This window comes from Rana temporaria, chromosome 11 (genome assembly GCF_905171775.1).
Source record: "Rana temporaria chromosome 11, aRanTem1.1, whole genome shotgun sequence".
In the NCBI taxonomy this organism is placed as follows: Eukaryota; Metazoa; Chordata; class Amphibia; order Anura; family Ranidae; genus Rana; species Rana temporaria.
Genome location: NC_053499.1, coordinates 56247289 through 56259155, shown reverse-complemented (window position 1 = coordinate 56259155; position 11867 = coordinate 56247289). Strand labels below are relative to the sequence as shown.

The 11867-nt window shown below is 41.3% G+C and overlaps 1 long non-coding RNA gene across 1 annotated transcript; it reads right to left on the bottom strand.

Moving 5' to 3' along the window:
• Positions 1 to 826: 826 nt before the first annotated feature.
• On the bottom strand, positions 827 to 2698 carry LOC120917344. The gene is made up of 2 exons (XR_005744187.1): positions 2446 to 2698; positions 827 to 1073 (listed from the first exon to the last, which is right to left on the bottom strand). It is a non-coding gene; the product is annotated as an uncharacterized LOC120917344 (long non-coding RNA).
• Positions 2699 to 11867: the final 9169 nt, after the last annotated feature.

Genomic DNA, 11867 nt, shown 5'->3' with positions numbered 1-11867 from the left:
TATATATATATATATATATATATATATATATACACATATATATATATATCCACACATACATCAGAAACACATGCTTTGACAATCGTGAATAAATGTTTGATTAAATAAATGGCTATTCCATTTACCCGATCAATCCCATCTCTTGGTCAAATTAGAAATTGACCACATAATTAACAAAACATAACAGCTCTATAACAATTCATACATTGGCTGTGGACAGTTCTTGACTATTCAGTGTAAAGATTCTTTTTTGAGACAGTTAAAGCTGTAAAAGGGCCTAACTAGACGTGAACATTATTTGTCATGATAATGGGGAAGATGGAAAAAAACTAAGTCTCATAACACATACAAAACCTAACATCATATACAATTACAAGTCCTAAATTCTAACATGTCCCTCTAACTGCCTAATCTTACGTGAAATATTCATTTGGTTTCTAGTTCACATTTTTCCTAATTTATGTACCCAATTTACTTCTGCAGAAAAATCTAATTTTGCTTTGTCAAGGCTAAAAAATACAAAAAATACCAAAAAATCTAAAAAATTTAAATATTATGCATTTGGTCTAACAATGCATGAACACCAAGTCTGTAGTTGATTCCTCTGCTGTAACTGTCACAGGCTATTCTTCCACGAGACGCCACGGAAACACCTTAAGAGCGCATATAATGTACATAATTTTCTTCAGGACTATCGTAGTCCGCATAGACCTCCGGTAGGTGTGCACCATGTAATCTTCTTTTCTTCAGGATCTTTGCAATCCACACGATAAAATAATTTTTGATAAATGTGCAGATTTTAATCTTCTTTTCTTCAGGATCTTTGCAATCCACACGATAAAATACCTTTTTACTGACATGGTAGGTATCAAAGTTCTTTAGACACAAGTTTTTTTGAAAGCACTCTTTTTCATCAATGGTGTTTGTGACTGATGGCATGAGGAGGGATGGTGGAGGGATGGTGTCAGAGATTGTTAGTCCCAAAACATGATTATTAACAAAAAAATTCCCATAAAGCCTTTTGAGTTTTCTTTTACTGCTGAAGTAAATGTATGTTCTAGAGGCAATACGACCTAGAAGGAAAAAAAAAATCTTTATACAAGGAGAAACCATTCTTATTTACAATAAAATGTTATTCAACTGTCATCCAACTAAAACTGTCCACATTATTCTAAATTCAATAAGACATTTATCATAAACAATAGGCTTCTCAGAAGGGGAACGTATGGCTTGGATCAATGATCCTACAGGAAAATTTCAAGCTGACAGGTGTGTGCCTGGACACACACAGACATTGGAGATACATATGCAAAGACATATAATACAGCTAGAAATGAGTAGCCATGTATTGTGACCCCGCACAGGAAACTGGCTTCAAACACACTTGGAGACACAAAGGCAGACTTGCTTGGGACATTATTATGCAAAGCCCAAGGCGATCTGTTTCAGCTTAAAAAGGCAGTACTGGCTGGGCATGTAGCTAATTCAATTAACAGGACGTTAAACTAGTCTTAAACACTTTTTTTTTGTAATGGAGGAGACAGATCTGTAGAAAGGCTGAAGATCTGAGACATAGGCCTAGTTTAAACTCTTAATAATACCCAAGTAATCTTAACACTCAATGTAGTGACACTAACATACATGTAGTAATACATTCATTACTTTTTTTTTTTTGTAGGTGTTTATACTAGAGCAACAGTTATTCAATTCAATCTTAATCAAACCTCTTTTTTATCATAAAATAATATACAAAAACTGTATAAGGCTCAGTTCCCATTATTGCGACTTAAGGTTGCAGCGACTTTTAAAAGATTCCTGCACTACCCTGACGGGGACTATAAATTTGGACCAAAGTCACAATCCAGAGTCTCTGAATCATGTGACTTTGGTGGTCATTATAGTGGAAACGTAGCCCACGACAGTAGACGTTTAATTCTCTAGGGCAGGGGTGTCAAACTCAATTTTATCGTGGACTGCATCAGCATCACCCTCAAAAGGGTAAAAGGGCTGGTTGTATCTATAAGACTAGATATCCAGCGTATCCCCTCCCCTCACACTAGATGTCAAGAGCCACCCCACCATCAGAAGCTGAGTCCCCCACTCTCCCCCATATTACAGTGCACCCCCCTTTCCCCATGCCGCTGCTGGGAAGAAGCTGGATGCATTGCTTAAAAACAGAAAGCAAGGGTCCGGAGGAGGACCAGAGGAGGGCCGAAGCTGCAGAAGAGGTGCAAGGGCCACATGAAATGGCCTGGAGGGCCAGATTTGGCCTGCGGGCTTTGTGCCTGAAACCTGTGGTCTAGGTCATTAGAACGTGTTAAATCTCAAAGCTCATTTATGTCAGATAATCAAAAATGTAGTGCTAAGGGCAGTACAGATTTAGCTAGTGGGGGGGGGGGGGGGGGGTTGAAACCCATGTTTATATATATAAATAGATAAAAATACTCCTCAAAAAGGGGATTGTCTTTGAAGGCTGTGGTTTTCTTCTGTTCTGAAGACCTTGAACAAATCAATCCAGAGCATAAGGCTTAATCTGAGAAATAAGCATCAAAATTTTAGTAACAAAACACATTATATTTTCCTCCTGAAAACAAACCAAAGGTTAGAGATATTTAGCATACAGTAAGCATTTTGAACATTTTCTTTAAATATTTTAACAGTGCACGTTTTCTAATACCAAAAAATTGTTTGACGTCAACTATCCAGCAAAAGTGACAGGGGCTGGGAAAATCTTGCCATCAACTCCAAAAAATGACAAGATGTCCCAGTGTGAAAAAGTTAGGATGTACTCAGACTTGAGTCGGTTTAAGTGACCATGGCCGAGTTCGATTCTCCCCACTCCCCCGCTGGTTTGCACTCATACTGGTTTGTAAAGAAGTGTTCCCAGGCACACTTCCCTGCTCACTTTAACCAGACCAGTGATGCCTGTTGTACTACACAGTTCTCTATGGAGAGAAATATACCCCAGCACAGTTTGCACTGAAATTGGATCACAGGTGTACCGTGCCCAGGACCACCTGTTCTACGCGGTCCTGGCTGCGGTTTGATCACCCTGTCCCGAGCCTGGTTTGGAGCACTCACACTACACAAGAAAAGTGATCCAAGGGTCTGAACCGCTCCCAGGAACAGTTAAAAGTGCTAGTGTAAGTTCAACCTTTAAATGACAAAAATATTAAAGATGGCCCAACCACATAAAATAAAAATACCTTACTAGTCTAAATGTACTCTTTCATACTCCTATTTTTTAATTGACATAGTTCTTTACAGCTCAGTGCAAGGCAGACAGTGACTCCTGGCCACCAGAATGATTACACCGTTCAAATGTCCATGATAACGTGTCTCAACCGATGGCATGTATCCTCAGGCCCCGTACACACGTCCGAGGAACTCGACGGGCAAAACTCATCGTTTTGCTCGTCGAGTTCTGTGTGAAGACGCCGAGGATCTCGGCGAGCCAACTTTCCTCATTGAACAATGAGGAAATAGAGAACATGTTCTCTATTTGGCTTGACGAGGAACTCGTCGGCTTCCTCGGCCGAAAGTGTACACACAGCCGGGTTTCTCGGCAGAATTCAGCTCCGATCGAGTTTCTGGCTGAATTCTGCCGAGAAACTCAGTCGTGTGTACGGAGCCTCAGGCCCCGTACACACGACCAGTTTCCTCGGCAGAATTCAGCTTCCGACCGAGTTTCTGGCTGAATTCTGCCGAGGAAACTGGTCGTGTGTACACTTTCGGCCGAGGAAGCCGACGAGGAGCTCGACGAGGAAATAGAGAACATGTTCTCTATTTCCTCGTTGTTCTATGGGAGCTCTCGTCCCGCCGAGCTCCTCGGCGGCTTCAGTGCTGAACTGGCCGAGGAACTCGATGTGTTTGGCACGTCGAGTTCCTCGGCCGTGTGTACGAGGCCTCAGGGATACGTCTGCCTGCCAAGATCAACTTAGTACAACATTTCGACATTAAAGCAAATAATAAATCTCATACAAAACAAATTGAATTCACTATTTTTAATTAGGGAAAAGTGAAAATGGCAGTTTGGAAAACAGGAATGTAGGTTTAGTAGGTACTAGAGTTAAAGCAATCTTTTCTATTGCCAATGTCTACAGAACCTGCTCTCCATGATAAATGAAAAAAGTGCCACTGCACACTATTAGCTCTAACGCTAGGTTCACATCTATGCGGTTGATTCGGTTTTCAGGGAATTTTGCAGTGCGTTTTGAAACCTGTGTTTTTGATGCATTTTTGCATGCAATTTTCATTTTGCGTCATTTTTTTCTTTAACCACATACCGCCCGGCCTATAGCAAAATGACAGCTGAGCGAGGGATCAGTTATCCTGACTGGACATCATATGAAGTCCAGCAGGATAAGCTGCTCCTGTGCGCCCTCGGGGATATGCAGATTGGCGATCAGTGGTGCAGTGTTACACTCTGACACACCGCATCTTCGATCTTGGTAAAGAGCCTATGACATAGGCTCTTTAGCACGTGAACAGCTGTGACCAATCACAGCTGATCTCAGCAGTAACCAGGAAGTGCCGGTAATCGGCATTCCTCAGTTCGCGCTCACAAGGTGAGAGCCGAGAAGAGCTGATCAGTAGCTCTCCTGACAAGGGGGGGGGGTCTGCGTTGATTGATTATCAGTGCGGCCCCCATTAGAGGTGCCACCACAGATGCCAATCAGTGCCCAAAACAAATATCAATCAGTGCCCATCAGTAATGCCTGTCAGTCCCGCCTATCAGTGCCACATATTAGTGCCGCCTATCAGTGCCTCCTCATCAGTCCCCATCAGTGCCCGTCAGTGAAGGAGAAAACATACTTATTTACAAATTATAACAAACAAAGAAAACCTTTTTTTCTTTCAAAAATGTATATATACAGGTCATTCTCAAAAAAATAGCATATTGTGATAAAGTTCATTATTTTCTGTAATGTACTGATAAACATTAGACTTTCATATATTTTAGATTCATTACACACAACTGAAGTAGTTCAAGCCTTTTTATTGTTTTAATATTGATGATTTTGGCATACAGCTCATGAAAACCCAAAAATCTCAAAAAATTAGCATATTTCATCCGACCAATAAAAGAAAAGTGTTTTTAATAAAAAAAAAGTCAACGTTCAAATAATTATGTTCAGTTATGCACTCAATACTTGGTCGGGAATCCTTTTGCAGAAATTACTGCTTCAATGTGGCGTGGCATGGAGGCAATCAGCCTGTGGCACTGCTGAGGTGTTATGGAGGCCCAGGATGCTTCGGTAGCGGCCTTAAGCTCATCCAGAGTGTTTGGTCTTGCGTCTCTCAACTTTCTCTTTCCAATATCCCACAGATTCTCTATGGGGTTCAGGTCAGGAGAGTTGGCAGACCAGTTGAGCACAGTAATACCATGGTCAGTAAACCATTTACCAGTGGTTTTGGCACTGTGAGCAGGTGCCAGGTCGTGCTGAAAAATGAAATCTTCAACTCCATAAAGCTTTTCAGCAGATGGAAGCATGAAGTGCTCCAAAATCTCCTGATAGCTAGCTGCATTCACCCTGCCCTTGATAAAACACAGTGGACCAACACCAGCAGCTGACATGGCACCCCAGACCATCACTGACTGTGGGTACTTGACACTGGACTTCAGGCATTTTGGCATTTCCCTCTCCCCAGTCTTCCTCCAGACTCTTCCACCTTGATTACCGAATGACATGCAAAATTTGCTTTCATCCGAAAAAAGTACTTTGGACCACTGAGCAACAGTCCAGTGTTGCTTCTCTGTAGCCCAGGTCAGGCGCTTCTGCCGCTGTTTCTGGTTCAAAAGTGGCTTGACCTGGGGAATGCGGCACCTGTAGCCCATTTCCTGCACACGCCTGTACACTGTGGCTCTGGATGTTTCTACTCCAGACTCAGTCCACTGCTTCTGCAGGTCCCCCAAGGTCTGGAATCGGTCCTTCTCCACAATCTTCTTCAGGGTCCGGTCACCTCTTCACGTTGTGCAGCGTTTTCTGCCACACTTTTTCCTTCCCACAGACTTCCCACTGAGGTGCCTTGATACAGCACTCTGGGAACAGCCTATTCGTTCAGAAATTTCTTTCTGTGTCTTACCCTCTTGCTTGAGGGTGTCAATGATGGCCTTCTGGACAGCAGTCAGGTCGGCAGTCTTACCCATGATTGCGGTTTGGAGTAATGAACCAGGCTGGGAGTTTTTAAAAGCCTCAGGAATCTTTTGCAGGTGTTTAGAGTTAATTAGTTGATTCAGATGATTAGGTTAAGAGCTCGTTTAGAGAACCTTTTCATGATATGCTAATTTTTTGAGATAGGAATTTTGGGTTTTCATGAGCTGTATGCCAAAATCATCAATATTAAAACAATAAAAAGGCTTGAACTACTTCAGTTGTGTGTAATGAATCTAAAATATATGAAAGTCTAATGTTTATCAGTACATTACAGAATACAATGAACTTTATCACAATATGCTAATTTTTTGAGAATGACATATATATATATATATATATATATATATATATATATATATATATATATATATATGTGTGTGTGTTTTTTTTATGTATTGGTCTTTTTTAATTTGTTTAGCAAAAAAAAAACAGTGGTGATCAAATACCACTAAAAGAAAGCGCTATTTGTGGTATAATCAATATCAAATTCATATTCTATCCATTACCAGATCAACCGGAGCCAGGCCTGAAGTAGCCAGCCATCCTCCCCATAATTTTTCATATTTATGTGGGTTACTCCTATGTTAATATATGAATTCCTCATAGAGTAACATCATACCAGCGGCGGCCGGTCCATAAGGGGCGTAGGGGTGTCGCTCCTCTAGTCTCCATGCGCCGGCCCAAAAAGGTTGGTCTCGGGGCAAAGAGCATTACACCCCAAGCCCACCCACTTTTTTACAATCAATATTCATTATCATCTTCCAGGTTCTCCTCCCAGCCAATCAGGACAGGAAGCGGGTCTTAAGACAGATTGGCCAGGAGGAGAAGCAAAGGAAGCCGCGACCAGTATAGGGTGAGTGAGGATCTGGCGGAGGGCGTTTTTTTTCCCTACCCCCCCAAAAAATGGAGCACCAGCTGCCACTGCATCATACCCTAAGTTTCAGCCACATCTGTCATGTAGGGAAATTATGTGAGGTTCATTGGAGTAGTAATAGTCTACGGGCCTGTTATGTATACTTTAATAGGGAAGTAAAGCTGGGAAGAGGGGAGCATAAAGTTTGCAATAGATGGGTAGAGTTTTGAATAAAAAATCCTGGAAAAATAATGTTCTAAGAAAGTTTGTCCTTCTCATCATTAGTGGGTCAAATCAATGTTTGTTTTCATCTGCAGTGACGATGAAAATTTGAATAAGCAGGATGGAAATGTTTTTAAACAAACAACTTTTTAACATTGTATGTGGGTTTTTGTTCAGTAAAGTCCATTCATTACAAAATCAAATGTTAAAAGTGTACGAAAAGTTTTGAACGTCATTCAAATGTTCTGGGAATTTTCGTATAATTTTTACGAGTTTAAATTATATCCATCAGTATAGCCAGCTTAAGTCATGTGGCCTTTCCTTCAACCATGAATTGATCTCTGCAGCATTATGCAAAGAGCACTTGGTGTGGCACTACTGGTTCCATATTACGAGGGTTCCAATTGTTCTTTGCTCTGTCTAAAACAAAAAAAAATGTCTATACATACACCTAAAAAATCTGAAAAAAGACACCCAGGACACATTGTTTTTTTTTTTTTAAGAGACAACACAGCAGAAACTTTTATCTTTTATTCATTGAGGCTGATTCACTAAAGGAGTGGAGAATGTTAATACAATAAATTGTGTGAATATTAACATAAATTAGCCAAAGCAAAATACCTTTTCATCTGCACATGACTGAATAACTTATGTGAACAGTTTATGGTGTGAACATTCTCACATTTCGCCCTTAGTAAATCTGTCTTTAAATGAAACATTGTACAGAGCCATCTGAAGGAAGGGGAATTTGACTTGGTTATTTTGTTTATTAGTAGTAAAGGAGTGCCAAAAAACATTTATTCACTTGTTAGATAAAAAAAAAAAAATCAATATGCCTATGAAATATTTCATACCTAGCTAAGAGAAATATCTTTAAAATATATTTTTAGTCCTAACTGAAAAAAAGGCACTTTGGGGTTGATTTACTAAAACTGGAGAGTGCAGAATCTGGTGTAGCTGTGCATAGTAGCCAATCAGCTTCTAACTTTAGCTTGTTAAATTAAAGTGATTGTTAAATCAAAAAAAAATTCTATAAAAATAACAAGCATGTTATACTTACCTGCTCCTTTGCAGTGGATTTGCATAAAGCAGCCCTGATCCACCTCTTCTCGGGTCCTTCTTCAGTGCTCCTGGCCCCTCCCTCCGGTTGAGTGCCCCCAAAGTAAGCAGTTGGTATGGGGTCCATTCAGACACGGAGCTGCAGTTCGGCCCGCCCCTTCTCTCCCCTGATTGGCTAACTGACTTTGATTGACAGCAGTGGGAGCCAATAGTGCTGCTGCTGTATCTCAGCCATTCCAGGAGGGATAAGGTAAGTTAAGTATTAGGGGAGCCTGAGGGGAGCTGCTGCAAACCGGAGACTTTTTATCTTAATGCATTGGATGCATTAAGATAACAAAAACTGACTTTATAACCCCTTTAAGTTTTGACAAAAAAAAACTGGGCATTGATTGTTTTCTATGCACAGCTGCACCAGATTTTGCACTCTCCAGTTTTAGTAAGTCAACCCCACTGTATACATAGTTTAAAGAGTATAGGACGATTTGAGCGGACTTTAACGGTACATTACATAATCTTATGAAATACAATTTATTACAAACATATTACAAGAAATAAATATTTACAAAATAAAAGCAAGAAGATTTGAGCTCTCATTGATATAACCACATGGTGTATATAAAACATATTAGATCCCTATTGCTGCTAGGTCAGGGAGGTCGACGTTTCGCTTTATGCTGCCTCAGAACCTTCATTCCTTCACTGTAAGCACTGTATACATAAAAAAAATCACTTTACATTATCTTTATATATACTAGAAATAAAAGCCATCATCTCTTTTCCTTGAAAACAAATGTTATATATATTTTTTTTTTACTCATTTATGTATACACACTGTAACCTTCATTCAGATTTAGTGCTACATTGGGCTGTTTAGGAAAGTGACAATTGCTCAATGATTAATCTTCCTTAACAGTGCAAATGTCAGCGGATTGTGCTGCTAACATCACCCAGAACATATTTAGTGTCAGCACATTCCATCAACCTCCATAGTAAACTGCCCACTTGCTTAACAATTCTTCCCTTGGTAACATATTTGCTTTTCATTGTTTCTAACAATATGCCATTCCTAGTGTCACATCTCATTATTCATATTTGTATGCTAAAAGCTCTCTCTTCCCACCAGCTCCAGAATAATAGACACTAAGCCTGACCATACTGCTTAATACTTTATGTAAACATTTTATTGTAGCATCAATGGCGCACAAAAATACAGGGCGGAAAAGGGTTAAAATCTGTCAGGAGCACAGAGGAGGGGGCGGAGAGGCTGTAGTTACAGTGTGTGAGAGCAGATTGGAGGAAAGGAACACACCCCTTTCACACAGCAAATAACACAGTTTAATGAATAGACAAGCTCTGTGCTAAGCTCCTCCCCAACACATATTTTATCTCATGTGTCAGGAAAACTTTTCAGAAGTGACTCATGCTGATAACAGAGGAATGGAGCACCAGAGAGAAACACCACTTAGAGCTTTCGAGAAAGATAAATAAACACTACAGATAAATCTGTTTTGCTCAGATTCCATGACTGAGGTTTACAACCACTTGATAGGTGAAAACTTTTATAATGGAGGAGTGTTTTTTTTTTACAGTTGAATCATGGACGAGTGTTTATGGTTAACAATATCAGCCAGACATCATCCACCACACTGGTGTTGTTTCTGCTTGTTAGTTCTTGTCTACCAAAAGCGAGTCTGAATTCCGCATAGCAGATAGTATGCAGGGCTCAAAATTTCAAGTCCTGAGCTACTCTCCAGGCCTTAAGAGTTACTGGCCACCAGTTGCCCCTAAACACCCTCGTAAATTATAAAAAAAAATCCAGACCATACAGGGGAATGCACATATCATACACGGGTATGCCTTGATTGCAAATGCCCCCCAGCTCTCTCACCGCTCACAAATGCCCCCTCCAGCTCTCTCACAAATGCCCCATCTCTCAAGAATACACCCCCGTGCTGTTTGGTATTTCTGTGCTTTTGTTTTCTTCAGCACAGTACCACTGACAGCTCTGACTGTCGGGACTGTAGCACAGAGCTGAAGAGGAGTTTATCAGAACTTCACTCGGCTCTATGCTACAGTCCCAACAAATAGGGAAAGAAGGCGACTCGGACTGGAACAAAACGAAAAGGGCGGTTGCGGCACTGGGACGCGGGGTACTCACCAGCAAATCTGGGGCATATACCTGGCACTCGCACAAAAAATCTGCCTCTCCATACTAGAACATGCAGGGGCTGTAGGAATTCTTACCAGGAGAGCCGCTGAGAGGCAGAAAGTGGGAGCAGGAGCAGAGGGCGGAGCTGGCTTGAAAATTGTGCCATCGGTGTCTGCATTGAGGAGGGAGAGAGCAAAGACTGCCAGCGAGCCGAGATGGTTGGGGGATATCCCCTCATCATCCACCGGCACCTCTTCTCAGCAGGATCCTGGGTGCTTCTGCCTGCTTTACTTGCCCTACCTTTATTTCCTTTTGCCAAATGCGAGCAGGCAAGTGGAAATTTTGAGGGCTGGTATATAGTATTGTAAATGACAGTAAACAAAAGAAATGGATAAATGACTAAAGTCAAAACAGTTCAATGTGTACTGTAGCAGCGCTACAAACAGAGTGTGCACTCTGAAAAAAGTTCTATGGTGACATAGGTATCCCAAATAATGGTGCAGGTGGACAGCGGCAATAAACAGTGTCTTCATCAATGTGTGCTTCTTATCACCAGGGAGGTTGTGTTTCACCACGTGGGGGGATATTAACCCCTTATGGGGATGCACTCACCAGACCAAGAGTAAAAAGCAGCATTGGATACATCAGCCTCTGCCACCAGCCTTGCACTCTCCACAACTCCTGCTTAAGTGTGTCTTGCTTGTGTACATATAAAGGAATAAACTTTGGATAGTGTATTACCGTTTAAAAAAGTTTATTAGCAAACCCACAGGTCCCCTTATAATATATGCGTACCACAATGCAGTGAAACATAAGCATGAAATGTACTGTGCCTGTTGAAAACAGTTTCTGGCGCTCCAGCGCGTTCCTCTGTTCCTGATCCACCAGGCTGACAGTCTCTGGGTCGTCTGATCTGACGACCCAGAGACTGTCAGCCTGGTGGATCAGGAACAGAGGAACGCGCTGGAGCGCCAGAAACTGTTTTCAACAGGCACAGTACATTTCATGCTTATGTTTCACTGCATTGTGGTACGCATATATTATAAGGCGACCTGTGGGTTTGCTAATAAACTTTTTTAAACGGTAATACACTATCCAAAGTTTATTCCTTTATATGTACACAAGCAAGACACACTTAAGCAGGAGTTGTGGAGAGTGCAAGGCTGGTGGCAGAGGCTGATGCATCCAATGCTGATTTTTACTCTTGGTCTGGTGAGTGCATCCCCATAAGGGGTTAATATCCCCCCACGTGGTGAAACACAACCTCCCTGGTGATAAGAAGCACACATTGATGAAGACACTGTTTATTGCCGCTGTCCACCTGCACCATTATTTGGGATACCTATGTCACCATAGAACTTTTTTCAGAGTGCACACTCTGTTTGTAGCGCTGCTACAGTACACATTGAACTGTTTTGACTTTAGT